Below are 26,834 nucleotides of genomic sequence, written 5' to 3' on the forward strand. Positions count from 1 at the left end.
CGGGTCATAACACACATAAGCTAATTTGGGGGTTAAACAACAATAAGCTGCGGGAACATCCTCCACAGGTAAACAAAGAAAGAAGATTTTTAGATGACTGCTTATGGGAAATGTTGATCTATTTGCATATATACAACTAAACATTGCCTGTATTAAGCTTTACAACAACAAAAAAGAATGGTATTTGAACATAAGTGAGAACATTCAGTGAGAAGCTGAAACCTTTTTTTTTTAACACTTTGTGATAATGCAAGCAGGAATTGCTACTTAAAAAAAAAAAATCGGATGGTGTGCGCTTCCAGTTCCAGTTTGTTTAGTCACAAACTGAATTGGATCTCGGCTGGTTGGCTCCATTTACTGTAAATAGGTCTCGCTCTCTGTCCCTGTGCATCGAGACAGCTACAGCAAAGGAGTGGCCAAGGTTGCGGTCCCGCTCTCTTGTTTCCGTAGGCATTCAAGACAGAGGGATCACGCGGAGGTTAAAGGTTCGCCCGTTGTTGTTACAAACTAGTTTCTCTTTTGTTCCGTCTCTAGAAACCAGATGTAACCTCGGGCCAGAGAAGTGTAACGTGTGGCACTCCTCTGAGCGCTGCGGTGGGCTGAGCGGATCCGAGCAGCACGAGGGCTTCACCCCCGGCTCTGCTGGCTGCGGCGACGCTCTCCTGCCGGTGCGTGCGGCTTCGTTTTCCTTTCAAACCTCCGTCCGCCTCGAGGGATGAGGACGGACGAACTGGGTATTTTCTCCTGCCTGACACTAGCGAGGAAAAAAAAAAAAAAAAAAAAAAAAAAGCACAGGTTTAGCCCTTAAAGATAAAAGAGAATCGCTACCTCCCACAATATTTTCAGTAGAGCTGCTCTAGAAGTTCGCTTCCTTCCTTCCAGCTTTTGCATCTCTACAGGTTTCCCTCTATTTTTTCATCTGCCCTCCTGAAACAAGAGGAATGCGCTGGCCGGGCGCCAGCCAGGGCTCAGCGCGGGGTAACGTTTCACTTCAGATTTACGGGAAGGTGTTGGGAGTAAGAATCTGGTTTGGTGAGTTTGGGGCAGGGAGTAGCCAAGAGACAACCTTGCTACTGTGAGCACGGGGAGAAGGGGAGGAGGGGGGGGGACGACAAAAAATAAAACAGCCCCGGAGCTGGGGAAGATCCCGGCTTTCACTCCCCGGGGTCCGGGCGTGCGCTGAGCCCCGAAGCGGGGAAGAGGCAAGCGCTCCCCAGCCCCAGCCCAGCCCCAGTCTCAGCCCAAGCCCGGTCCCGGTCCAGCCTCAGCTCCGCGCCGCTCTGCTCCGCGCAGGAATGTGCGGCTTAGCGCAGGGACTTTGGCTGAGCTGCTGAGCGCGGGGCTCTCCCCACGTCTTACTTCTCAAAAAGTCTTCTTACAAAAAAAAAAAAAGTCCAGTGAGCCAAGAGACTCGGCTCGGCTGTTGCTGCGAGAGGCAGCGTTGCGAGGAGTTGCTCAACTCTCACTTAGCAGCGGGGCAGGAGAGACAATGCGCTAGGTCGCTGCCCCACGGCTTCGCCTTCCCCGGATGGTGCCGGCGGCGGCGGGGCTCCAGGTAAGTGCCGCGTTTTGCTCTGTCGGGACGGCAGCGGAGCGGGACGGAAGTTTCCTCAGACAACACATTTGGGAACACGGGTGTTGATTATTTATTTATGTATATATGTTTTGTTTGTGGGCGGGAAAAAAAGTGAAAGGGTTGGGAAGGAGTTTTGGGGGTCCCTTCTCGTGCCTCACTGCGAGCAGGTGGCAGATGAGGGGCAGCAGCAGGCAGTAACCGAGGGCAGAGCGAGAGTCACCTGCGGGCGAGTAACTCAGAAATTAAGAGAGTCGTTTGTCCACGTCAAAGCAAACCCGCAGCCCACGATGTCTTCGGAGAATCTTTCGGAAGGAACGTTTGGTTTGCTTGGCTGCTCCTTGTTTCTGACACAAAGCACGGCAGTGTGCGCAGCACGCTCGGGGCTGGCCGGTGGGCTCCTGGAGGCTGCTGCCCGGGAGCCAGCTCCGCGCCGGCAGCGAATCAATGGGATCTGACCTGGGAAAAGTTTCTGATGTCCGTTTGCAATGCCCAGATCAACCGGGGAGGGGGTCAGGCCTCTCTTCTGCTCTGAGTGGATATGCCAGATAAGAAATGCCGGGGGCTTCTTATTCGTGTTGTAAGAAGTAGCTGCCGTGAGTTGGTGTTTGTTGTTGCTTTGTTTCAGAGGGAAATCTGCACAGTTCATTTCCTTTTAGGAATTTAAAAGAAACCTTTACGCTGAGGCAGGCTGGGACCCAGCTGACTGCGATATCACTCCTAACGTTCTCAGCACCAGAGGGCAGGACTGGGAGATGGGGCTGCAAGGAGCCCCCCCGAGGCAGTTCAAGCCGCCCACCGGTGCCTCCGAGCCCCCGGGACGGTGTGGCCTGGCCCGCAGCCGCCGAGCTCCGAGCGCGTCGGTCGCGCAGGGGCCGGGGAGGAGCAGCGCGGAGCGGGCGGCCGCTCCCGTCCCGGCGCCCCGATAAGGCCGGCCCGCGTGTCCGGCCGGCCCGTGCCAGCGGGGCTGACAGGCCAGCAAGCTGTCTGGGAGATAAACGGAGAGACAAACACTCTCCTTGTGCGCTTGGCCTCGTTCTCTCCCGTTCTCTTCCCAGCACAGCTTCCCTCCCACCGGCCCCCACCCGGGTTTATTTTAACCCTCTGGAGCCAAGGGCAGGTGCTGCTGCCCTGCATCCCCGCGGTACTTTCTGTGAGGCTGCCGGGCAGTGTGGTGTCCCGGGACACGGCACAACACAGCCCCGCGCTGGGGGTTGTTAGGGAAGCAGTTGGAGCTGACTGCCGGGTCAGTACAGTCGCTAATCGCGGCAGCCTGGGACGACAAATCTTTGTTTGAAGTTTTAGAATGTGAAGGAATGTGCTGCCTTCAATAAAGCGGATTTAAAAATGTCGAGAGCCTTGGAATTAACGCATTTAATGTAAGCAGCAGAGATGGCAAAGCCTTCGGGGAGCATTGCTTCAATGGGAGCTTGCACTGGGGTCTGCTTTCAGGGTTGGTCACGGTTTCAGGGTGTAGCTGGGCAAACTGTAAAAACAAAAACAAACAAATAACCAAAAAAGACCCGAACCATTTGGATATGAACCAGAACAACCTTTGCTAGAAGCTGTTAAAAATATTTAATCACAGAAAACATATATGGCAATTCTTACTTCTGCCATCATACATGTATCATCGGCTCTGACAACCAGTCAAACTGATCTGGTTTTAACTGCATTCTGAAGCCATAGTTGTTGGATCGGGCAACACCATATTCAAAATGTATTAATGACTTTTTTTTTTTAAAGAGTAACCAGGGAAAATGGTCTGAGGATTACTCTGAACTGGGTCTCCATGCATTTGTGGTCACAGTGCAGTGGGTGACAGACTCCAGCAGATGCTGCATTCTTATGGGTGAAGTAGTAACTTACTCTCAGCTTTTCAATCAGTCTGCTCGTCTTGACTGTCTCTGTGTGATTTTCCAAATCACCAGTGCTCTGATTCAGTGAGAAATTCAATATTGTGCTCTCTGTGAAGAAATGGTGGTAGATACCTGAGTTGCCTGAACTTCTTTCTGCTGAAATTAACAGATATCAATGACTTTGATGAAAGTAAAGATCAAATTCGCTTCGTAGCGTGGAAATAAATCTGATGGCTTGACCATGGAGGGGCAATCTCCATGCCTGTATATCAGTGTAGGTAGCTGTCTCCTTAGTCAGTTTAGATCTCCAAATTACCAAGGACCTACACTCATAAGCCTTCTCAAGTCACTTAGAAATTTGTTTCATATGGGTATTTTTAGGTGCCATTTTCAAGGTTCCAAAGTAGATCCTGCAAACAGAACATTTTTTGCACACCACTTTGGAAGAAGGAAGGACTCTGACCTTTATCCTTCCAGTGAGAGGCCTAAAATAATATTTCTCTTCTGTTGTATATTTTTTTTTTCAGTAAAATGCTTCTGGGTACATCTAGCTCTTGCCAAGATCAGGAACATCTTCTCAGTAGCCTTGCAGAGACAATGTAGGCTTTGTATAGCTGTGGCTGTTGGGGTTTTGGTGACACAGTAAACTCAACAGAGCAAAGCAACTTCTTAATAACTGCAAAGCTGACTACCTGATATATGAAGGCATTTTTGTCCTTTCCAGTCTCTCATTTACCATGATCACAAGCAAGCTTTCATTTGAAAAGAAGAGAGAGTTTTTTGTTATGTATTTTTGAAGGCAAGGTGTATGTTTTACAAAACATACATAGGGGCTGGATGTTGTGTTTTACCTAGTTAGGCCAGAAAGCAGAGGTTAAATCAGCAGAGATGGGCTCATTTGGCATGACACGGAAAAAACCTACAAACGCATGAGAAATCTCTGCCATGTGGTATAAAAGAATCACGAGACAACAGTAACTTGCAGCTTTTTCTAAAGCAGGCAAGGCTTTAACAGCTACTGCAAAATGAAATGCTCTCTGTCCTATTCACCAGTACAAGGACCATCAGAAAATCCACTCTGCAGAAGCACCACCCCAAGTGATCAAGTGATATTATTCAGGGTTCATACCGGCATTTTGCCCATGACAAACCAGTGAATATGCTTGAATTTTACTTTGAAATAGGCTGAAGAACTTTTTTTTTTTTTTTTTTTTTTGTCAAAGAAATCCATCACAGCTCTGGGTGTAGGTTCAGCGCCAGCAAGTTGAGTTCTCAATAGAAGCAAAGCCATTATTAGCTATTGCATGGTCACAGTCCCAGGGTTCCTGACTGGGGTGTTGCTGTTGTGTGTACCCAGATGCTGCTGCATTAAATACTTAGTGAGAAACAATAGCGGGGCAAGGCGGGGCACTAAGAATGGTAACCTGGGTTGGTGGGTGGAGGGGTGAGTGCTGCCGCTGGCTGCTGCTGTGCTATTTCAGCAGCACAGGAGCAATGTATTTTATTTCTTATAGAATAGAGAGCTGATAAACAGAAGCACGAAAGTGAACTGTTTACTCAAGGCATAAGGCTATGAAAATTACCCTTGTAATAGCATTTGGAAGATGACCTCAGTTATGAAAGTCAGAGAAAAGGATGTCACCATCATGGAGATCATGAGAAGGCAAGGGCCCCGAGAGGAGTTTTAACTACGAGGATGGGTAGAACAAGCAACATCTCGGCCAGGGAAGCAAAAAGCTTCAAGAGGTTTTGGCTGCACCTTGAAAGCAAGGCCTTCTAAATAAAAATTGTGCCCTGCCTGGCATAAGGACAGTAATTGACGCTAAGGAAATGAGAGAGAAATGTGGGGTATCCCATGAGATATCACATGCTTTGTGCACGTTGAGCAGGAAGCAATGGCTGGGCTTTGAGCAGACAGCAGAAAAGTGGGTGAGGGGCATCAGCTGGGTTAATAATGATGGGAAAGCAAAGCATAAGGAATTGAACTGCGAGGAGAATTTGCAATTAAACTCAGTAGAAAGAAGAGGGCTGAAAGCAAAAGAGAAGTCATCAGGGCTAGTGGAGTGGAAATCACAATCATGAAGGCTGAATGATGGGGCTAATGGGAGAGTCTAATGGATGGTGCTGAATAGGACCACTTGAAGGTTAGTGCAGGGAAAACTCAGCAGTAAAGAGCCTGGAACTTGAGCAGCGCATGTCAAATGAACAGCCTATTTATGAGCAAAAGAAAGGAATCAAGGCAGCACAGGGAGGCAGTAGGTGAAGCAGGTGGGGCTTATGATGGATCATTGACATAAATCCGCTACACTGTGAGGAGAAGGGGAAGATGGAGAATCAAAATCAAAGGAGGAAGGTGGAGGAACTGGATGACTGGGAGGTGTCTGCATGGCAGGGAGGAAGAAGTGAGAGACCTTCATAGAAAGACAGTGAGAGGATGGGGAAAAAAATCAACCCACTGGGTACAGACTGGTCCCTGATAGGAAAAATCTGAGAGTAGACACTTGGTTAGGGTTGAAAGTTTTGCTGTTGAAGCAACAAGGAGGGAAGGAAGCACGAAGAGACTGTGGGTAACAGGTCTTGAAAGCTGGAGTGTGTGCTGTGGGACACAGAAATAGCAGGTGTGAGGGCTGGGCAGACAGCATGCAGGGCACAACTGTGGGAGCTTTCAAGGCTGGAGAGCACGGAGGTGCCCAAGTGGGGAAAAATGGCACCAACAGCAGGGAGGGGAGGTAGAGGTAGGCATGAGCGTGCATGCAGAGACCTGTTCCCAAGGTGGTTTTACAGCAGAAGAGCACATTCAGTTCACCTTAATAAAATATTCACATTGTTACCGTGACCTTAGGCCATGTCCACACCATGCGTGTGGTTTTGGCAGTCAGATTCCTATTGGCTGTGGATACTTCAGTTTCACCAGAGTTCATGCTCTGGTAGCTATATCCTTATGTGAGTGCTGCTCCTCACAGACAGCACTACTCTGCCATTAGGATTCACATTGAAGATAGTGCTAACAAGGTGCCTGAAGCTACCGAGATAGTTGCAGCAGGTAAATCTGTGAGAAGAGAAAGATTTCATAGGTGACTGTGTTCAGTCTGCTGGGATTGCAGTACAATCTGTCCGTTACTTCTTGGCCTTGTGAAGTGGGCAAGAGCAGGCCCAGCATGTTGGAAGTGCCTCAGGTTGGATCAAGGTGATTTTCACCTATTGTTTCTGCACTGTGTTGTGTCTTACTGGGCATTTATGGCATAACCAGATGGTGCTGACAAGGTTGCCTTCATCTCAAGGGCCCACAAGGCCCCGGAGTGAGATTGGTACAGATCTCCCTCCAGGCAGAGAGGATGATGCGTGCTCACAGCTATTCCTGCAGTTCCATGGCTGGGATCTCTGAATTCAGCCCAAAGGCTGAGCAATTAGGCAGGGCTTAGGAAGGAGGAGAGTTGCAAGGCAGGGAGTGCTTTGTGGCAGGTCCCTAAAAATGGCCTTAAGTTGTGCTAGAGGAGGTTCAAGTTGGATATTAGGAAACATTAATTCTCAGAAAGAGTGGTGAGACATTGGAACAGGCTGCCCAGAAGTCACCATCCCTAGAGGTGTCGAAGAAACTTGTAGTTGTGGCACTGAGGGACATGGTTAGTGGGCATGGTGGCAATGGGTTGACAGCTGGACTTGGTGATCTTAGAGGTCTTTTCCAACCTTAATGATTCTATGAGATCAGGGCTTCCTCACAGGCAAGCAGGTGTGCTGAGTGTGTTGGATGGTGAGACCTGCAGAGCACCTGTGTCCTGCAAGGAAGGGACAGCTAAGTGACTTCTGTAAGAGAAAATTGTATTGAGCAATCATAAATAACAAGGCTTCTAGATGCTCCTTTTGCACGCTGAAGTACTGACTGTTGCCTTACCTACGTGAATCCCAAGTCAGGCTGGGTGTGTGCGATATGACTGGTCCCAGACACCACAGGGGTGGCCAGGCTGTCTGGTATGTGAAGGTGTCCCTTGGGCTGTTCCCTGACCCACGGCTCACTCTGCTGTTCATAAGTCCTTCTTTCTGCCTTTCCACGTTCTGGATGTTTTTTCTTTTGAGAATTCTTTTTTTTTTTTTTCCTGCAAGTATCTCTCTACAAAGTCACACTCTCAGTAAGCAGCAAGACAGACTGACAGCCAACATTAGTTTTTACTGTCTGCTAACTGTATGATTCGAAGTAACAAAATTCTTCTGGAAATTCCTGTGGAAATTCCTGGCCATCCGCACAGCCACCTGCCTTGGGAAAGTTTATCGGCTCCCTGTCTAGATGATGTATGGGGCACAGTACAAAGCCTACAGCTCTCGTGGATGCAGAACAAACTGCCAGAAGCCCTAAGTGCATTTAGGTATTGCTAAACTGAGGCACTGCTGGCCTTGGCAGTTGATGTTCTCATCACAATGATAAAAGCACAGGGAAAGGAGCTGTTTTGCTTGTGGAACAGTTCCAGGGTGTTGTTTTTTCTTTTTTCTGGAGGTCTTTCTTACACACTGCTATCAGTGATCACTGACTTCAGTGAACTCAAAGTGCTCTTGTAACCTCTCTATGTGAAGAGGACAAGGTTTTGGTAAATTTAACTTTGCAGCTGTTTAGGGAATACCTTGTTTCTTTTAACCAGATGTAGGCTTCTCTGTATACGCACAACCGTCAACACAAATGAGTCTCAGTGTTGTATTTTTAATTCCCAAAGCACTGCCCTTCAGCTGTCAGTGTTTGGTTGCCAAATGTTTGGTTTGATCTTGGAAGATCCTTTTCCGTCACTATGCCATAGATTCCTAACAATAGATAGGAAATATATATATTTTTCTCTTCCCCTGTGAAACATTAGAAATGCATTCTTGAGGAGTGCTATAGGAGACAGGCTGTTAAAGAACATACTACTTATACGTGAAAGACAATAGCAATGCACTTGCCTCTAGCATGAAGCATCTTTCCTTCTGAATTTTCCAATAGACTCAACAGTGTTTTGTTGTTTTTTTGTTTTTTGTTTTTTTTTAAATAAGTTGTTTTTCAAAAATATTTGGATTTCCAAAGAAAATGAAAGCAAAACTGCGGATTGTGCAATCTTCTTACTGATGGGCAGAGTAATAAACCTAGTTTTATGAAATAATGCCATATATCCAGAGACATTCTGTGAAATCCCACAAGTTTAGGCTTGTAATAAAACTTCTTGCTGGTAACAGTGAAAATCAGGTGAAGGTCAGAGCTCACCATGAATACTGTGAGTTCTCAAGGCACAGACTGCACAGGGAAACCAGTGTGCTGTAAGCTGGGATGTAAGTTTGCATATCTTTGGACACACCTTCATATTTTTAATATGCAGGCAACTGTATGTTCCCTGGTCTTGCACTCTAATCAGAAAGGATCCTGCTACAGTTTGGAGCTCTAATCATGCTGCTATGGGGCGGGCACAAGGCTATCTGCCCCCATGTGCAGTCATGCCCTAGCAATACCCACAAAGGGGTCAGACAAACCCTTTCCAGAGCTACGGGGAGTGCAAAGAGGATCAGATAAGTTTGGTAGTTGTTGTTGTGCAACTTTTTTTCTGAGCTCTGGATTCAAAGCAAAACTCAGCCAAAACCACAGGGCTGAAACTCTCTGGTGGACTCCACACACAGCATGCAATATGGCAGCCAGCATGCAGCCCATACTGCTGATTCACTGCTTCTCCGTCCTTCCCTGCCTGCCTTCACCTTCCGGCATGAGTGCTAGTTTCTGGGGCCACCATGCTCTTGGGTCTCTCTGCCTGTGTATATCACTGATCTTGGGTCCATGAGTGTGGTTCCCTGGTCCTGGAGGAGGATGGGTGTTTGCAGTGATGCACAGCCAAGGGTTACTCAGCCATGCTCTGTGGAGTGCATGACATACCCACACTAGGTCAGAGTATTGCATGGCTGGACACAGAGCTGCTGGCACCAGGGAAAAGCAGAAGGGGAGGACCTCCTTCCCACCAAGTTTGGGAATGCTGAGTGGCATGGAAGGTGAAGCAACAAGGAACCAGGCTGTTATTTTCACTTTTTCTACATTGTTCAAATCTGAGTTTCAGATGCAATGCCAAAATTCAGAGAGGTGTTACCTCTGACCAGGGGAGCACAGACTTCATGTCTCCTAAAATAAAGGCTATAACATAAGCAGCGTGAGAAGAACAATGTTTCACTGCTGCTTCTGTAGATCCAAACCATTTCTATTGCATTTCCCCTTCATCTAATCTTATCTATTCTGTGTTGCAATCCTTGCTGTGCTTCCCTATTTCCAAATCAAAGCACAATCTTTCTGCAAAAATCTGAACTCTGCCTCCATTTTGAAACGTGGCCTGTTTTAAACAAAGGGCATCAGTTTGTTAATTCATTGTTAATCCTTACCTGGAAAGCAACTGGTGCCAAAACAGTTGCATTCTCAAAGCTCTTGTGAATGTCAATCAGAGTTGAAAAGTTTTCCTCTGAACTCACGCACGCTACTGTTTGTATATGCGCAACAGGGTGTAGAACGAGCCAGACAAGAAGAAAATGAAAAGCATACAAATGACAGGTTCTCCAGGAAGGACACCAGCACAAGGCTTAGGAAACCCAGCTTCACATCCTTGCCTCTCCAAGATGATTCGTCCCTCTATGAAAAATGGCATTTAAGCAGAATAAAAGCCTCTGAATATCAGTTTCCATGTGCTTGGTGAAGATTTCAACTGCTCATATCCAGCTTCCAGAATACGCTGCTCACACTGCTGACTGAGCAAGACTTTAATTGCCACAGCAGTAGGAGGCTGCTAGGCTCTTTGCAGTTTGAGAGCAGTATTTAGGGCACCTAAAAGTAAAGGACGAAAATAAAAAGATGCCAGTTCTGGGAAGTTCAGGCTGGATGGAGGAACAAAGGAAGGGAAGAAGGAGAAGAAGTGTGGTGCTGGGAGAAGGAGACTACCTGGAAAAGCTGACAGGGAGCCAGAAGAGCGATGGGAAGATACTATTTGATGAGAAAACTCAAATGGAAGGGACCGAGAATTGTTGGCTGGGCAGGGAGACAGCGGCTGTGGGAGCTGAGTCCTGGAACTGCACCTATCAGAAGTCTGCGTGTGGCAGCATCTCACATGTGGCCCCTCTGTGTGACACACATATCACTGGGATGACACGTGGTGGAATTTGGTTGTGGATCTCTCTCTCTTTTTTTTTTAACATTCTGAAACAACAAAAAAACACCAGTGTAAGAGCTTTGGAAGCAATGCACAGATGCATCACAAACAACAGTGTGTAATTCAGATCACGCCACATTTATAGACTGTGTAATACTAATTTTCCTTCTGAGGTATATTGTTATAGTATGACCCTTCCCCTTTGAAACATTCAGCACTGGTTTTTGTTTGTTTGTTTTGCACGGCTCTTGCCTTTTAATGTGTATGAGGAGGAGGGTAGTCAATTAGTAATTTACTTTAGATTTCTTTCCTGCTGTTCAGTGTGTAAATGGTTCATTCCCTTTCGTTGTTTTCATCTGAAAAGAGAATTATTTCCCTTGGCTTTTTATATGGGGTTCATCTCTTTAGCATTTAATTACTTCACAAACAGTAATGAGCTAATCTACGCAATAACCACGTGATACTGATTTACTAAAAAAAAAACAACAGAGACACAGAATGTAGATTAAGAAGTTTACCCTTGTGTTGAGTGCACAATTCAGGATGCCAGAGCCAGACACAGGAGAAGTTTTTATTAGTTAAACGTCTTCTACGCTTGGAAGTGTACTTTAGGACTAGTTACAGATTAATGCCAAGTTTAGCAGACTGTTTTGAGTGAACAAAAATAAATATATTCCAATAAGTTGAAATGCTATTTCCACTTTTCCAAAATAAGCTTTAGAATGACATTTTATTTAAAAATCTGACTAAATTTAACAATAAGAAGTTGGTAGATAATCCAGAAATTAAATGTTTGATTTGCAGCAAAACAAATTTCCTCTTTTTGTGTGTGTGGGTTTCAGCTAGCAATATGAGTCAGTCACACTGCTCGCCTTATGACTTTCCAGAAAACTGAGTTTTGTTTAAGATTCCCATTTTTGAAGTGCATTTCCTAGTGAGACTGCTCACATCTCTCATCTTCTCCACATCTGTAAGAAAATTGCAGATCAGTAAATGTTCCCACACCAAAATAAGGAACAAGCCGTCAGTGACCATCTGCACAAAGCTTGGTTAAAATGACTTGGCCAGTGATAGACAGGAACTGGGTGCAAAGACAGGACAGAAAGCAGTTATCTAGAGCCAGCTCATCTGCCTCAGCTGCAAGTTCCTTTCTCGCAGTTCATCCCCTGCAGTGTCTCTGAGATGGTGGGGGTGGTGGCCACTTGAGCAGGGCTATGGATGGAGGACACCACCATCTGCTGTGAGGGGCTGGGGTGGTGGGATCTGGTTTGCAGCACCCAGCTTCCAAATATCAGGTGCTCCTTGGGACATCTGGTAGGAAGAGTCTGTGTGGGGTGCATGTCCAGGGACAAGTGGTTTGGGGACACCAGTCCCAGGCCACTGTGTAGTCTGGAGGAGAAACCACAAGAAGAGGCCTCTTCAGTGTCACCACTTTAGGGCTGGGAAGGGGGAATCCCAGGCTATGGTATCTACACTGTGGCCAGGAGGGAAAATTAGGTCCTTGTGGGCCAGAGAGCTCCTGAGTTTGGCCAAGCAAAGCAGGTGACTGTAGTATTTTCCACTGACATGGCTGTGGCTGAAGAACAGCCTGTGGAAAAGATAAATGTGTCTGGTGTCCTTAGCAGGATAAAATCAGACAAGGAGGATGAAGAGGGAAGAGGTCACAGAAGACAAACTGTGGGGCAGGTGTGGTGCCCTGAGTATTACCTTTGTGAGGCCTCCAGGCATGAGATATTTCCTTCCAGAGAAAACACAGCCAGCACATCTCTGACCACCATGTTACACCTCTGCTAGAGGTCTGCTTAAAGGAAGTCATTTGCAAAAGCTAGAATTGGATGTATAAATCCACCCTGTGCTGCTGAGGTTTGTGGATCTCCTTTTCTTTATTGTAGATCACAATTGCCTATAGTTGTTTTCAGGTGAGGAACAGGACGTTGGGAGCACAGCCACTGCTCATATTTTACATAATATCTCATGGATGAGACTAGATTGGGCCAGGAAACTCTAAAAAATTCAAACCCTCAACACATTCCTCATTGTCTGTGAGCGCATTGGCAGAAACGTGCCCAAAGCTGCATCAGCACTGCTCAGATGCCCCTACCATGCAGGACGTGCATTTGCTCAGCATTAATGAATGAGGTTAGAAAGGGAGGATGGGTAGCAAAGGGCTTTTTACCTCCTCCTGCAGACTGATTAAGGGGATGGATTTGTGTCAGAGCACAGTGTGTGTGTGTGTGTGAACACTTTGGTCAGCAGGAGAGTGATACACAGTGGCTGTGGGTGCAGAGATGCCCACCACAGTGCCGTCCCTGGGATTTGGCAGGGTTGGTGTTCTGCCTTTGGACAGGTGAGAGCTTCCCCTTCTCTAGAGCTGTCCTCAGACCTTCCATAAGAGAAGCCTCAGTGACCGAAGGGTGCAGGATCCAAGCTTCTCTATTAACGTTAAATGTCCCAGTGCAAACTATCAAGAGTTCCTTCTTCTAATATATTCGTCTAAAGCAGAAGTGGGCAACTGAAAGATACTTGTTGCACTGGGTGCCATGGACTCCCCAGGAAAAGGCAACCTTTGTTCAACCAGCATGAAATCCAGAGTCAGAAATGAAGCCTGTCCAGCAAGTGTTGAGGATGAGGGTGAAACCTACTGTTCCTGAGTGGGATGCAGTGCAGCAAATCACACTATAGCATTCATTGAGTAAGCCCAGGTTGTGAACATGCTTATGACAACTAGTGGGTGGATGACTCATAGGCAGAGAAAAAGACACAAAAAAAAAAAGAGAAGGAGGAGTTTGCTCCCCTCTAATAGGCAACTTGGTGTTTAAACTCCTTTCCCAGCCAGGTGTGGTAGCAGCATGCTCCCTTTCACACACCTGTGCACACACACACCCATGGGCACTTTCTCTGTTTTTCTGCAAGGCCACTGGCTTTAAGGGCTACAGTGCATGGTGATAGCTTTATAACACACAATGGCAACTTTTCAAAAAGTGCAGGTCTGATGTCATAATTTTATATTTGCCTATTCTGCTCATTTAATGAAGCATTTGTAAACAAAGCAAGCCTGCTACTTTTCCTATTCAAATCTTTGGTCGGGTCTGCTGTGCAATCTTTTGCGTATCCAATTTTGTTGACCAGAGCATGTCTAACTCCTTCTCCTCCCTCTTCTACTCCCCTGCTTTCCCACACCAGCAGAACTAGAGGTCATGCTTGACCACCTTACTGGGTAGGAAAATTTCTCTGTGCATCCATGGTTGTACTGCCCAAACTCGCTACCTCTGGGAGAATTATTTCACATAGAGGTAGAGGTTCTGGGCAAACTCTGCTGGCCAGATTTTGCATGTATTAGTTGTATGGTACATCACAGAGAGAAAACACAGCCTGAATTTTATGTGAGCAACTCCAGTCTGCAAGAGTGGCTGTCCCACAGCAGCTCACAGCTTCAGCTGTATGATGGTGGCAAGGCGAATGTGCGTCTGACCCAGTGGTGCCTGGTTATTTGGAACTGGTAAAAATCAGCATGTGGTTTTCTGGCTTTCCAGGTTGATTTGGCATCAGCTCCCTTGGAGATAACCCACATTATTAGGGTTGTATTTGGGCAAGTTTGTTCCCTTTGTATTCTTTCTCTCTCTGGACTTTGATTTAATAGTCCTTCTCTCTCTCTGCTTTGGTTGCTTCGTGTCTTAGTGCTTAGAGATTTCCTGCCAGTATATTGCGAGTTTTTAATGAAGAATTTCAGCAACTCCTGGCGTTTACAACTAAAAGCCCTCTTCAGATTTTGACAGAAGGAGTTATATGAAATTACTTCTAATCTCTTTATCCTTGTCACACCACTCTGCTATGCAGTAATACACCAAAGAATTTCCAGAAAGCAAAGGCTGGCAACTTGCAAGACTTACCTACTTGGCTGAAAGAAATAAAGGAACAGGGAGGTGAATTCAGTCTGCTGCTTTTCTCTAACTGCGTTAGCTGGAGGACAAGAGAGGAGAAAAATGGAAAAAATAAATACTTTCTCAGCTGTTTTCTAATAATAATAATTAAAAAAAAAGAACCTTGAAGCCAAGTAAGCCATTTCCCTCAAAAGTTGAGATCATGCTTTGAAAGTTAAAAAATGAGGCATTTTTGTTGTCTTTATCATGGCGGCTATCAATAGTACATTGTTAATCCCTGTTAGAGTGGCAAAGCTGCAGAACAAATAACAGTATGTCCTTGAGTGCACCAGTTATGTGCCTGACAGGTTTTCATTTTTCACTCTGTTGCATAATGCTGGCATACACAGATGACACGTAGCATATGAAAATTTCTGGGTAGGGCTTGATCCTCCTTCCATTCAAGTCAAGGGCAATATTCTTCCAGTTCTCAAAAGATGCAAGGTCAGAGCGTGCGCTGCAGCCTACTTCACACAGTTTGAAGCCAGGCAGCCGAGTTAGAGAGGAGGTCACCTGTCTCCTGCTCCAAGACCAGACACACATGTGCTTGTGCAAGGATTTCTCTTTTGAAATCTGATGGCAACTAGTAGCTTTTGCCACTTGCCTGCTGCGTTCTCAGATTTTTTTTTCCTTAAAAGTATTTAAAAAAAAAGAAAGAAATCCTAGCCAGTATTTCTTCCTGAGATGTATACACACAGAAACCAATATATTGATATTGTTATACTTCTTGTTTGTCAGTCTTAGCCAAGCATTGTGTGTAGGTGTTGCGTGACTGAAAAAAATAAGATGAAATGTGGGTGGGACTGAAAGTGCTGTTGCTATTATTCATCTATTTATGCCGTCATACATGTGTGATTAGACAGTGATCTTGTGCAGCAGCCTAGAATCCTACGTATTGTTTGAATCACCCTACTGTAAGAGGGCCAGGAGATGTGTTATTTAATCCTTCTAGATCAGCAGGACCAGTATATACCAAATTGGTATTTCTTACCTGCAGCCAGCATCAGCCCACACACGTGATGAAGTATCAGCATGGAAATCCATAACTGTACTTTTTTTTCCTTACAGTATGCAAGATCATATTGGACTGGATGATCTTGTAGGTCTTTTCCAACCTAGCTAATTCTATGATTCTATGATTCTATCATCAGAATTCCAATGGGGGGAAAATTGTGTAAAGTGAGTTACCAAAAAGTGAAGTTCTTGCACAAATAAAACTATCTGTTTGGATTGGGTTAGTGAAACAATCTGATCTACATAAAAATACAAATTCCAAGGAAAATATTTCCATTTTTCAATTTGGAGCACATAATGTGGAAATTGTAGGAAACAACAGAAAATCATAATGGAAAAAAAAAAAGAATAAACCAGAAAACAAACAAACAAAAAAAACTGAAATTGACTTTATTTTGTGAAGAAAAGCAAGGAAAGAGATTCTTTGATTCTTCGCTATACTTGTTTCCAAAGTCAATTTGTGATAGCGAAAAAAAAAAGAGAGAAAAGGCTGCCTTCCCAAAAGAAGTAAAGAAAGTACAGATGTGGCATTAGCACTTGATGGCCAAGCCATCAAATTTGCACATGGGAGTTTAATCCTGAATGCTCTTTATGTTCTGTGGTAATGTACCTATGACATATGTAGACCATTCAAAAATGTTAGATACAGATCTGCTATCACGACTTGCAGGCTTGACCACATTCCTGTTCCCATTGAGAGCAGTTCCTCTAGCTGCAGGCAGTACAAACTTGCTGCAGTAATAATTATTTGATCATCTTCCTTGGTATTTCCAGATGTAAAAGATTTCTTTATTTTGGTTGCTAAAGAAGGAGTTCAGTTTTCTCCCTCTGCTCCTCATTGGTACACCTCTGCTAATAAATTAAACATGCCCAGAATTGTTCTCTGGTACAGACGCTGTCCGCCTCCAGAGATGGATGCTGCCTCTCCCACCAAAACCAAATGGCTGCACCCAAACTGCATGTGAGGAGCAATCCAGAACACACACTAACCCAAAACAATGCCTGGGAGAGTGGCATTCACTCTCTGTTTGGGCAAATGACATTTACATGACGTGGGCCAGAAGTGTGCCAGGGATCTTATGAACCAGTAATTGGAGCAATTGGTTTTCAGCACCTAGAAATGCTTGCTGATGCTATTTAATTCACTTATGTGGAGGTTGGTTGTACATCTCCGCCTTCCTTATTGGCAATGATCAGCAGAATGCTCTTCTTCCAAAGGCTCCAAGATCAGGTGTATACTTATTATGTCCCCAAGCAAAGTATTTTCATTCACATAAAAGCATAATTAGTGCTACCAGTATTATCAAGCATTATAGAATAATGCTTGTACAGGAGAATGGGATGGATGATCAAGATAAAACCCTACCATCCGTGGGATCTCTGCCCAGGAAGCAGCAGTGAAGGAAGGCAAAATGATAGGTAGCAGCAAATGCTGATGTTGAGAGCTGCTGGCTGCTGCCAAAATGAATCGTCTCACTGGGACTAAAGTCAAGAAGTTCAGAACAAGAATAAGACAAGAGTGTGTTTTCAGAAGAGAAGGAAGAGTATGGAGGCACTAATTGCCTGTTTTGTTGTTGTTCTGTAGTAAGGAGGGCACCAATACATTGTGGGTCTAAATTCCATTTTGCTTTAATCTACCCTTACTGGGGATGCAATTGCAAGTAGTTCATTACAAGCAGAAGAAAACAATTGGCTTCTGATTCCCATGGAAACAAAAAACAAGCCAATTCTTTATAACTGAGTTCCCCTGGAAGGACAGGGCAGGAAGCTGCTAAAGGTCACTGACTCCATGGCTGGTCAGCATGACATTAATGAGACCCAGCCACTTGATCAGTTTAGTAGCAGGCAATTCTTCTGATGAAAAATGGGTGTCATAATGTCCTCTCTGAGATTTTGGTGCTATTTGTATATAGAGGTACACTGAAAAGGTCTATGTAGTAAACCTATAGAATAGTATAAGATATGTACGTTTCCTTCACATGAAGAATGCTGGAGTTCGAACCCATTCAATTAAAGCTGTTTTTCAAAACAACAGCTTCTTCTGTATGTGGTACAAAGTATTCCCATGCTACATGGCAATATTAAATACAAGGAAGACACTTTTTTTTTTCTACGGAATATGCCTGCTGATTTAACTACCATTTGAGACTTTTGTTTCACAGATTAATTTCTATTATCCACAAGTTTCCCCTACACGTACTAGGGTGGCATTTTTAAGAACTAACAGCAACAACTTTGTTTCTCAGTTATGTCTAGTTTAACTAACATCTAATCCTCTTAGCTTTTATACCTTCACAAACAGGGATTTATTTGGCTCAAAACTTTTAATTAGCCCAATCACATGGAGCAGGCATTTAACAACCCCAAGGCAAACCTGTTTCAGACATCAGAGGTGTCTCTCAATCAGATTCTGAGAGCTAATTCTGGGAGACCTTTTCTGCAGAACTTGAATAACAGGGTGAGCGAGTGGTTGGCACCCAGTTTTTCTGCATAAGTGGGCAGCATTCTTTCATGGAAGCTTGCTGGCTCCTAACATTGTTCTGTTATCCTTTGCTAACTTCCTATCTCTGCTCTTCCTCCAAAGCAGACTCTCAGATTGTGCTCACAAAGGTCCATCCAGCTCTTGAGAAAGCCAAAAACCTTCCCATGGATTTCACATAATCACGGAATATCCTGAGTTGGAAGGGACTTATAAGGATCATTGAGTCCAACTCCCAGCTCCACACAGGACCACCCAAAATTCAAACTCTACATCTAAGAGCATTGTCCAAACACTTCTTGAACTCTAGCAGTTCAGGGCCGTGACCACTGCCCTGGGGAGCCTGTTCCATGCCCTCTGGTGAAAAATCTTTCCCTAACACCCAACCTGTCCCTCCCCTGATGCAGCTCCATGCCATTCCCTCGGGCCCTGTCATTGTCACACAGAGCAGAGCTCAGCGCTGCCCCTCCACTCCCACTGATGAGCTGCAGCCACCATGAGGCCTTCCCTCAGCTCCTCTGCTCTGGGCTGAACAAACTAAGGGATCTCAGCTGTTCCTCATACATCTTGCCCTCCAGATCCTTCACCATTTTTGTTGCCCTTCTTTGGATGCTCTCTAACAGCTTTATGTCCTTCTTATGCTATGGCACTCAAACGTGCACACAGCTCTTGAGGCTGCACAACACAGAGCAGAGCAGGACAGCCCCTTCCCTTGCCCAGCAGGCAGTGCTGAGCCTGATGCACCCCAGGGTATGGTTGGCCCTTCTGCTTTCCAGGGCACACTGCTGCCTCATGTTCAACTTGTCATCAACCAGAACCTGCAGATCCCTTTCTGTAGAGCTGTTCTCCAGCCACTCATACTTTAGTCTGTGTTTGGTAGGACTGCTGAAGACTCAACAGGGTGGGCAAATATAAATGCAGTAGCAGGCTGAGCAAAGAGGTCAAGGATTGAGCCGACTGGACTTTTGATCTTAGTGATGTGAATTACTCAGGCAGCATGCAGGTCACACCAAGGAACTATGGGGTCACAGCTGCAGACAGGAGAGGCTGGGACAGAATGCTGATGCCTGTGGCACCCATGCTGCTGCTGTGCATGAAGTCCAGGGAGGAAAGGAGTGGCTAATACAAAGTAGAAGAATGGACACTGGTAAAAAATGAACAAGTGGGTGCTTGCATAACATGCTAAACTTGTAATTATTAACTTGAGATAGAGATAAACTCTAGGAGGGATGATTAAATCCAGCTTGATATGATAGAGTTCAGTGCTTTGGCAGGGATCTTGTGGAGCTACACAGAGCACTATAAATGCCTCACAGGCAGGACTTTGGAAAAAATGAGTGTGATTATCTGAAACTAGAGAGAAAGACTATAAGCAATGGCTAGCAGGTCAACCTTGTTGAACTTCTCCAGGAGTAAGACCTTCTCTGCTGTGTCTGTCACTGCCAAGTTTTCAAAATGCTGGTGCCCGTAGGAGTGAGGTTGAGCAAGTCACCCCCACTGAGGGTGTTGCTATGCAGTTATTTTTGGCCTCTGTTTTCATCTTAAACTCACTTTGGGACATCCCAAAACACTGCCCAATAGCAGAAATGTATTAATAATTGAGAAATAATCTCAGCACCATCCATTTAACTTCCTTTAAGGTTACAGATAGGTGAGCCCTTGGCATCTGCCACTTGTTTTAGCTAGATCTAAAATCATTTTTTAAACGAATCATTATGATGAATGGATGCAAAACCAATAAAAAATATGTTGCCTGAACAAGACCTGCATGATCAGGCAGAATTTCTATGACAAATCACTTACTGAGCAAAGAAAAGCAAAACTATGGAGTATTAAAAGTTGCTCCTCAGCAAGCCAGATTTTAGGGGAAAAAAAGTCTGATCTCATCCTGAACTTTAAGCTGTCAGAGGGCAATTGAAAAGCTCATGGGGTCAAGTCAGTTGGGTCATTCATCTAGGTAGCATCAATTGCAAACGTTTGCAGACCATGATAAGTGTAAGAATGCTCACAGTGTTGGTGGCTTTCATATTACATTATTTCATATCATCATTAAAAAAATCTACTTCCTGGCTGACTCTTACAGCTAACTGGAAGTAAAATATGAGCCAAATGAAGCTCTGGAAGAATGATGTGATGGAAGAGAGACATGATGTTGTGTAGCGTAATAAAAATCTAATGAGTACATCTAAGTAATAAAGAAATCTTAGATTTAATAGCCCAGGTTTAGTACACCCAATAAAGCGAAATCTTTGCTATTTTACAGAGTACCAAGAGCAATTGTGAGAATTCAGTGCTCGCTGTGAAACCAGTGAAATTATCTTTGGAAAAATTATCAAGTAGATGGGCTGAGAGCTTTGCAACAAAGCTGCAAAAGGCTCCATAAATCCAATATTCAGAAAGAAGTTAGTATGCAATATTCATTAGAAATTGACCAAAACTGAGACTGGATCAAGACAAAGCTCTTTGTTTTTCCAAATGTTGATTCAATTTTAGAGACATACATCCTTCAATTTTGCAATCTGAGTTCCCCAAATGAGCACTCCTGAGGGCAAGTCTGCTGTGGATGTGCCCTTGAAGGTCACATGTTGCATTTTGGGGTCAGACAACTGCTTCAGGCTCACTGTGCTGCAGGTGGCTGGAACACTACACTGACTACCAGAACAGGAGGCTGGATTTCTACAGATTCAATCTTTGGGATCGCTGGCACACACCAAGCTTTGTGTGACTGTTACGTTCGAGAAGTTCAGTGTCCAACCAATAAATGTGGGCTGAACTGTTGTGCTGAGGATATGTAACGAGCCTGGGCAAAAAGAACGTTTTGCTGAATTCCCTAATCCCTTGGAAACAAGCAGCCAAAACATGTGTGATTGGTCAGCTTCTGGCTGATAGGCTCAGGTTCATCAGCCTGGAAAAGAGACCACCAGGGGGGGTGAATTGGCTCAGGTCTGTAAAATTCTGAGTGGTGTGGAGAGGGTGGGTGGGAGTGTGCTGCTCACTGTCTCTTCCAGGGCAAGAAGTAGCAGCTGTTCTCAAAAGGTAGGAGCTGTTCTCAAAATGAATAGAGATATTTCATCATACAGCACAAACTAGATCTGTGAAACTCTTTGCCAAAGGGTGTGATAATTGCAAAAGGTTTTGCATGCACTCAAGGGAAGAGTGGGCAAGTACTTGGAAGAAAGATCCATCACTAGGCAAACGACATTAGTCTCAACAAATGCCCTGAGCTGAAAACGGCTGGAGTCTGGAAGAGGGCTTGAAGGAAAGAGCAGACATGCTTGTCCTGTTCTTACTCATCTCCAGGGGCAGGCGCATGATCACTGCTGCATATTATTGAAGTACACTGTCCAATACACTGATTATGTGGACCCACAACATTTTTTTTAAAATCAACACTTTCTGTTTAGATGGTGAACAAGTTTTGTGCTAGTATTTTGCACGAGCACAGATTGTGTAGGTGAATTTGAAGTGCTCTGCCTTCCCATCTGCTCCTGAGTTGGAGGGGGGAGCAGTGCTGGGAGTGCCGGTCCCATAGTACTCTTGGGGAGGGAGGTCATTCCCACAACCATACCATGGCTACAGGTGCTGGATGCAGAGTAAAAGAGCAGGACGCAGGAGCAGGAGGAGTATCGCATGAAGGCATGTTGGCTGGGAGTCCAGCAAAATTCAGCCATGCTACCCAGATGTGTGGTAGTGCTCACAGTTACTTATGTTAGGAAGGCTGTATAACTCTCTAAGCTAGCCTGACATATTTGTCTTAGCCAAAAGTACCTTTTTCTCTGGTTCCTGTGCTCAATTTTGCACCTCTTTCTGAGCACAGGGAGACTCAGAATTGAGCTCTGGGCTTTCTTTTGTGAAACTTAAAGAATTTTTGCAGAGGTTCTGGATTAACAAATGACACCAAGTTCTTCCTTTACCCTCTCAATAAACAAAACAACCTTCCCGGCGATAGATTGCAATTTGTATTCTACTTGTGTTTGACAACATATAGGAGGAAACATTGTACTCAGTAGTTTAAATTAACTTGCTTATCTTCAGACCACCAGAAAAAAAATAGCATTATTTATCTCTCTCTGTTATACTGCAGCAATGGCCAGCACTTTGTTAAAGCATACTGCGTCACTGCAATTGCCTTAAAGTGCGAAGTTGTGAGAAGAGACTTTGAGTGGCTGATTCTGGCCCACTGTGTTTTGTAGATTTGTAATCTGAGTGCTGTATGTTATGATCCAACATAGCGCTAGGAATATGTGTCATGAAAACAGAGAAAAAATAGAAAAACCACTCAGATGTTCCCATTGCTTGGGAAAGAAAAAATAGTTTTCAAAATGCAAGAGAAGTGATACTGCTGATTTTGTGCAAACATCTGTGCACAAATGCATGTGATCATCAGCCTTGTGTTTTCTTTCTGTGACTGCAAGGAGTTAGGGTATGTTTTCTTAACAACTTCTGAGTTCCATACATATCTGTACTGCCTCCAATACAGATTTTTATGAATAGTTTTGTAAATTGCATTTGCATTTTTAAAGTTGTATTAACTGCTGTAGCATTTTTTGCCTTTGTCTCAGAGGGGACAAAGCAATTTATTTCTGATATTAGTCATTTTTCTTAAAACTCTGCTGAAAAGCATTCTGATGCTATAATGAGAAGTGTGGCATAAGAGCATATCTGACACAGTACAGCTATGTTGACTGTAGTGGAATTATGCTAATTTGCTTCAACAAAGAATGCAGACTCGTTAGGTTTAGGGAAGCTGTTTCGAACCAAAATCTGATATCCCAGATGTCTTGGTGGATTCTGAATGATAAAATAATGTGCATGATTGAGCACTGTATTATTTTTTTCTTTAGATTAGAAATGTGAGGTATTTGTGGGACTGGGGGACGTGGTTAGTGGACATAGTGGTGATGGGATGACAGTTTGACTAGATGATGTTAGTGGTCTTTTCCAACCTTAATGATTCTATGACTCTATAACTTAACTTGGATATTGCTTTCACATCTCAGTCAGGCAGAAAAATAGGCTTTAGACACACAAGTTTTTACAGAATGTTCACAAAAACATGAAAGGAGTGAAACTTTCTTTTGAGAGACTGATACAGTCTCACCATTTTCCTTCTTCACTTGACAGCAATAGAATCAATAGAAAACTTAATTTCTAAAAATAAGCTTCATGGGAATATATAGGATACGCTGGCTCATCCCACATGGTACCAAAGGGGGCCGAACAGAGATGCTATCCTCAGGCATGGGACATGTCAGACTGTTGACTGGAGATGAATCACCTACAAACACCCACTGGCAGCTCCAGAAGAGCCCCGGGAGCTTGCAGAGCTCCCGATAACCAGCAGCATCACGGGTCCCACAGGGATGGAGGTAGTTTTGTTTAAACAGTGGCAATTCCTCAGCACAGTCCTGGAATTTTAAATCCATTTCTCTTTCCTTTCTTCCCCTCCTTGTTGTCAGTCCAGATATACATTATCATGGGTGGGAGATCTGCACACCAAAGGAGTCACGAGCTAACTCTTTGTTTTTTGCTCTTTAGCAAAGAATACAATCAGCAAGACCTAACACCCAAGCATTGACTAACACATGATGAAAACAAAGTTTCAGTGTTAATCCACATACCATTTTCTGCAGAAGATCACTGCAGGCTCTGCATCACAGTTTGTAGACTGATTCACATCCTGGAATTTCAAGCTAATACGTGGTGTGATCCCTAAAAACCGCGCCTGGTACATACTTTGTTTGGAATGTACACAAATAGGGTTTAGCACCATAAGAAAAAGCTGATGGACATTGGCGGTTTACTTAACCTCAAGCCAGTTAAATTGTATTTGATCTATTAATAAAGAATTAGAAGCTGTCTCCATCGCTGGGATTCACTGCTGAACTGCAGTGTCCATCCAAATAGCATCTAAGCATCATACATGCATGTTAAGAACAGAAGTAAATCTAAAAGATTTAATTTTTCCTTCCTCTGTGCTTTTATTTGTTTGTTTATCTTGGCTAAGTTGCCCTTACATGTATCTAGCAGTGACATTGTTCCAGCATGCCACTGCCTTCATTCCTGAGAGAAGCTTGGCAAGAAGAAACACCTTACCTTTCCCCTAAATGTGCAAAAGGCTCTTCCAGCATCCTCCTGGCCATGGAGGGAAGAAACACCAGGGTGGGGGAACAAGTGTCCCCAGTTCCTCTTGCACAGGTGCTCAGGACGTGGAAAATATCCTGCAATAACCCTCCTCACCAAGGCTTGATCAGACCCAATACCTGGTAGGAGATAAAGTGTTATATTTAATGAAGCAAAAATAATTGGCAATTTGGAAATTTACAGACACAGCCTAGGACAAGTAACAAAACAAGAGCAGCTAACTCACTGCTCTTTGTTGCATTGGACCTACTCTCATTCTCCAGTGTCCTTCAATCAGTCATATTTCACAGAATCCCAGATTCATAGGGCTTGGAAGGGATATCTAGAGATCATCCAGACCAACCCCCTGCTAAAGCACGTTCCCTACGTCAGGTTGCACAGGAAAGCATCCAGGTGGATTCTGAATATCTCTAGGGAAGGAGACTCCACAACCTCTCTGGGCAGCCTGTTCCAGTGCTAACCCTCACAGTAAAGAAGCTTTTCCTTTCTGAGTAATCAGTATGGAAATATTTTTCACGGCCCAGATCCCTTTCTTATTTTGATGTTGAAATAGATGAGAGTTTTCTGACTTTTCCTAGGATTAAGAGTGTTTTCTGCTAGTACTCTTAGAGACAGCACTGTACTTTATTGAAAAGAAAATCTTTAAAAGCTGCCAAGATGCTAGCTTCCTGAGCACAGTCTTCCCTACCTTTTGAATGAGTAGCCTGCTAATGTGTGAGGTCAGATAAATGTGTTCTCTCAAAATACAGTAACCTGAGCAAAATCCAGCACTGTTTGAATATTTAACTTTAATCATTTCACTCTGTGTTCTCCTTTAGAGCTGTCTGAAAATCAAAGGAGGTGAAGATACTATGTGAAAATACTTTAGCAAATGAGCTGGGATTCTTTCATGTAAGGGCTGTGCAACCGTAAGCCACTGAAAAATAAGTATTTAAAAGCCCACAAATATGTAAATGTAATATGAAATACTGACTATCCCTGAGCAAGACTTCAGGATTATTCCAAAATATCAATCAAGTTCAGCCTTAGAATAAGACGGTAGGTTGCAAAAGAGAAAGAATAGTGCAATGCATCATGAAAAATTCACAATTTCAGGTTTGCAGTATCATTCTTACACTTGTTGACATTGCTGAAATGCTAACAACTTGTTTGGTTTCAGAAATACGTATTTTACTAGTACTGGGCGAATCTGGAGCAGCTGCCTTGGAATCTTTCCTGAGACTCTTTTTAAGACCTTTCTTGTAATCCAGTGATGCTTGGAGTGTTGATAGTCATTAAAATATGACTCGTCATCTCAACTCACAGCGATCTGTGACATCCATTTAGCCCTCTGAGTGTATGTTATTTCAGAGCAGTGGTTTCAATACATCTATTTTTCTGTGTTTAAGAAACAAGAAACTCTAGCTGTCAATGAATGATGTGCAGTGCCACAAAATGACCCAGCTAGGAGTGCGCAACACAGACAAAACTTCAACTCCCTGAAAAAAACAACTTTCTATCCACATGGAATAAATAGAGCTGTGTTGAATTTGATACATCTTTTCATTTCAGGCATTTAAATCCTCAGTGGTTAGGAGACCATCCTGAATCCACAAAGCTGAAGATCTCTCCCTTGTACAGATGTAGCTCAACTCAAACGCAAACTGTTGTTCTCAGAGAGGTTTTGTTCAAGCAAAGCAGAAGTCTTGCAAGAATAAGCTGCTCCCAAGCGTTCCTCTGTCACATGCAAAGGTTACTGAGAGCAAACTTTGTAATTCCAGTTCTAATGTAAATGAAATCCAAGCCTGCCAAATCAGAGTTCTAGCCTGCAGGTGAGCTGAACTGAAACCCAGTCAACCGCAAATAGCTGCAACTCTGCTTAAAAATAGACAGCACTCTTTTCCCCTGAAATAAACGTATCCATCAGCTCCCAACTTCTTATTAATGAGTAGCAGAGGGTTCAGCTATCAAAATACAGTGTCTGCATAATCTGAAAGCTTGCAACATGAATTTTGCAGAATCTTGAGAAAGGCTTTTGAATTGTAAAAATGGATGTAGGTGTAAAATGTATTTTATAGCTTGAATCAGAATTTTCCCACCAGCCGCACTGTGATCCTCAGGACAGTTATGTTGCACAGAGCATTTGGCGCAGAAGTTGCCATTTACCACTGCACTCAGAAAATGCATCAATATGCTTGCTGGAGGTGGCATTACAGATTTTCCCTGAAATCATTTATTTGCATGGAAAAACAGATTCAGTGAGTCACTTGAGCATTAATGGAAGGTCTAAAAAAATAGAAATACCATAAAACTACTCTGGGAAACCGATACACTGGCTAAATGCTGCAGTTCTCTGGTACAGAACATTGTGTTATTCAGTTCTTCAACTTTCATACAATAGATGGGAACACTGCAAGCATAAAGTATTACTGGTTGTGTGTGCATAGAAGTAAACGATATCTGGTTTTAGCCCTTACATAGGAAAAAAAACCAAGTTTAGCAACATATTTTCATTGCACATTTGATGTAGAGAGGGTATTGCTGGTTCTCCTAGGCTCCTTTTATGTGAAGATTTTTAGTTAGTAAGGAAATCTGCTTGCAGCTATTTCTGTCACAAGCAGGAAAAAGGCGCATTGTTTCCTTCTTCTTGCTGAACCGTTACTCCCTAGGTTCCTGCTCCCCCTTCCCCTGACAGGACGAGCCCTGGCTCCCCCCAGCCCTCCCACTGCCTTG

The 26,834-nt window shown here is 44.1% G+C and overlaps 1 protein-coding gene across 3 annotated transcripts in view; it reads left to right on the forward strand.

Moving 5' to 3' along the window:
* RBM47 (RNA binding motif protein 47) overlaps nucleotides 485-26,834 on the forward strand; it is a 78,779-nt gene continuing 52,429 nt past the window's right edge. The window contains exon 1 of one of the 3 annotated variants that reach the window (XM_021394144.1): nucleotides 485-668. The gene's annotated coding sequence lies outside the window, so the exon portion shown is untranslated. Of the gene's footprint in view, nucleotides 669-1,009; nucleotides 1,033-1,087; nucleotides 1,556-26,834 lie in introns of those variants that run through there. The other 2 variants (XM_021394143.1, XM_021394140.1) reach the window with 2 other exon arrangements.

This window comes from Numida meleagris, chromosome 4, assembly GCF_002078875.1.
Source record: "Numida meleagris isolate 19003 breed g44 Domestic line chromosome 4, NumMel1.0, whole genome shotgun sequence".
NCBI classification, from domain to species: domain Eukaryota; kingdom Metazoa; phylum Chordata; class Aves; order Galliformes; family Numididae; genus Numida; species Numida meleagris.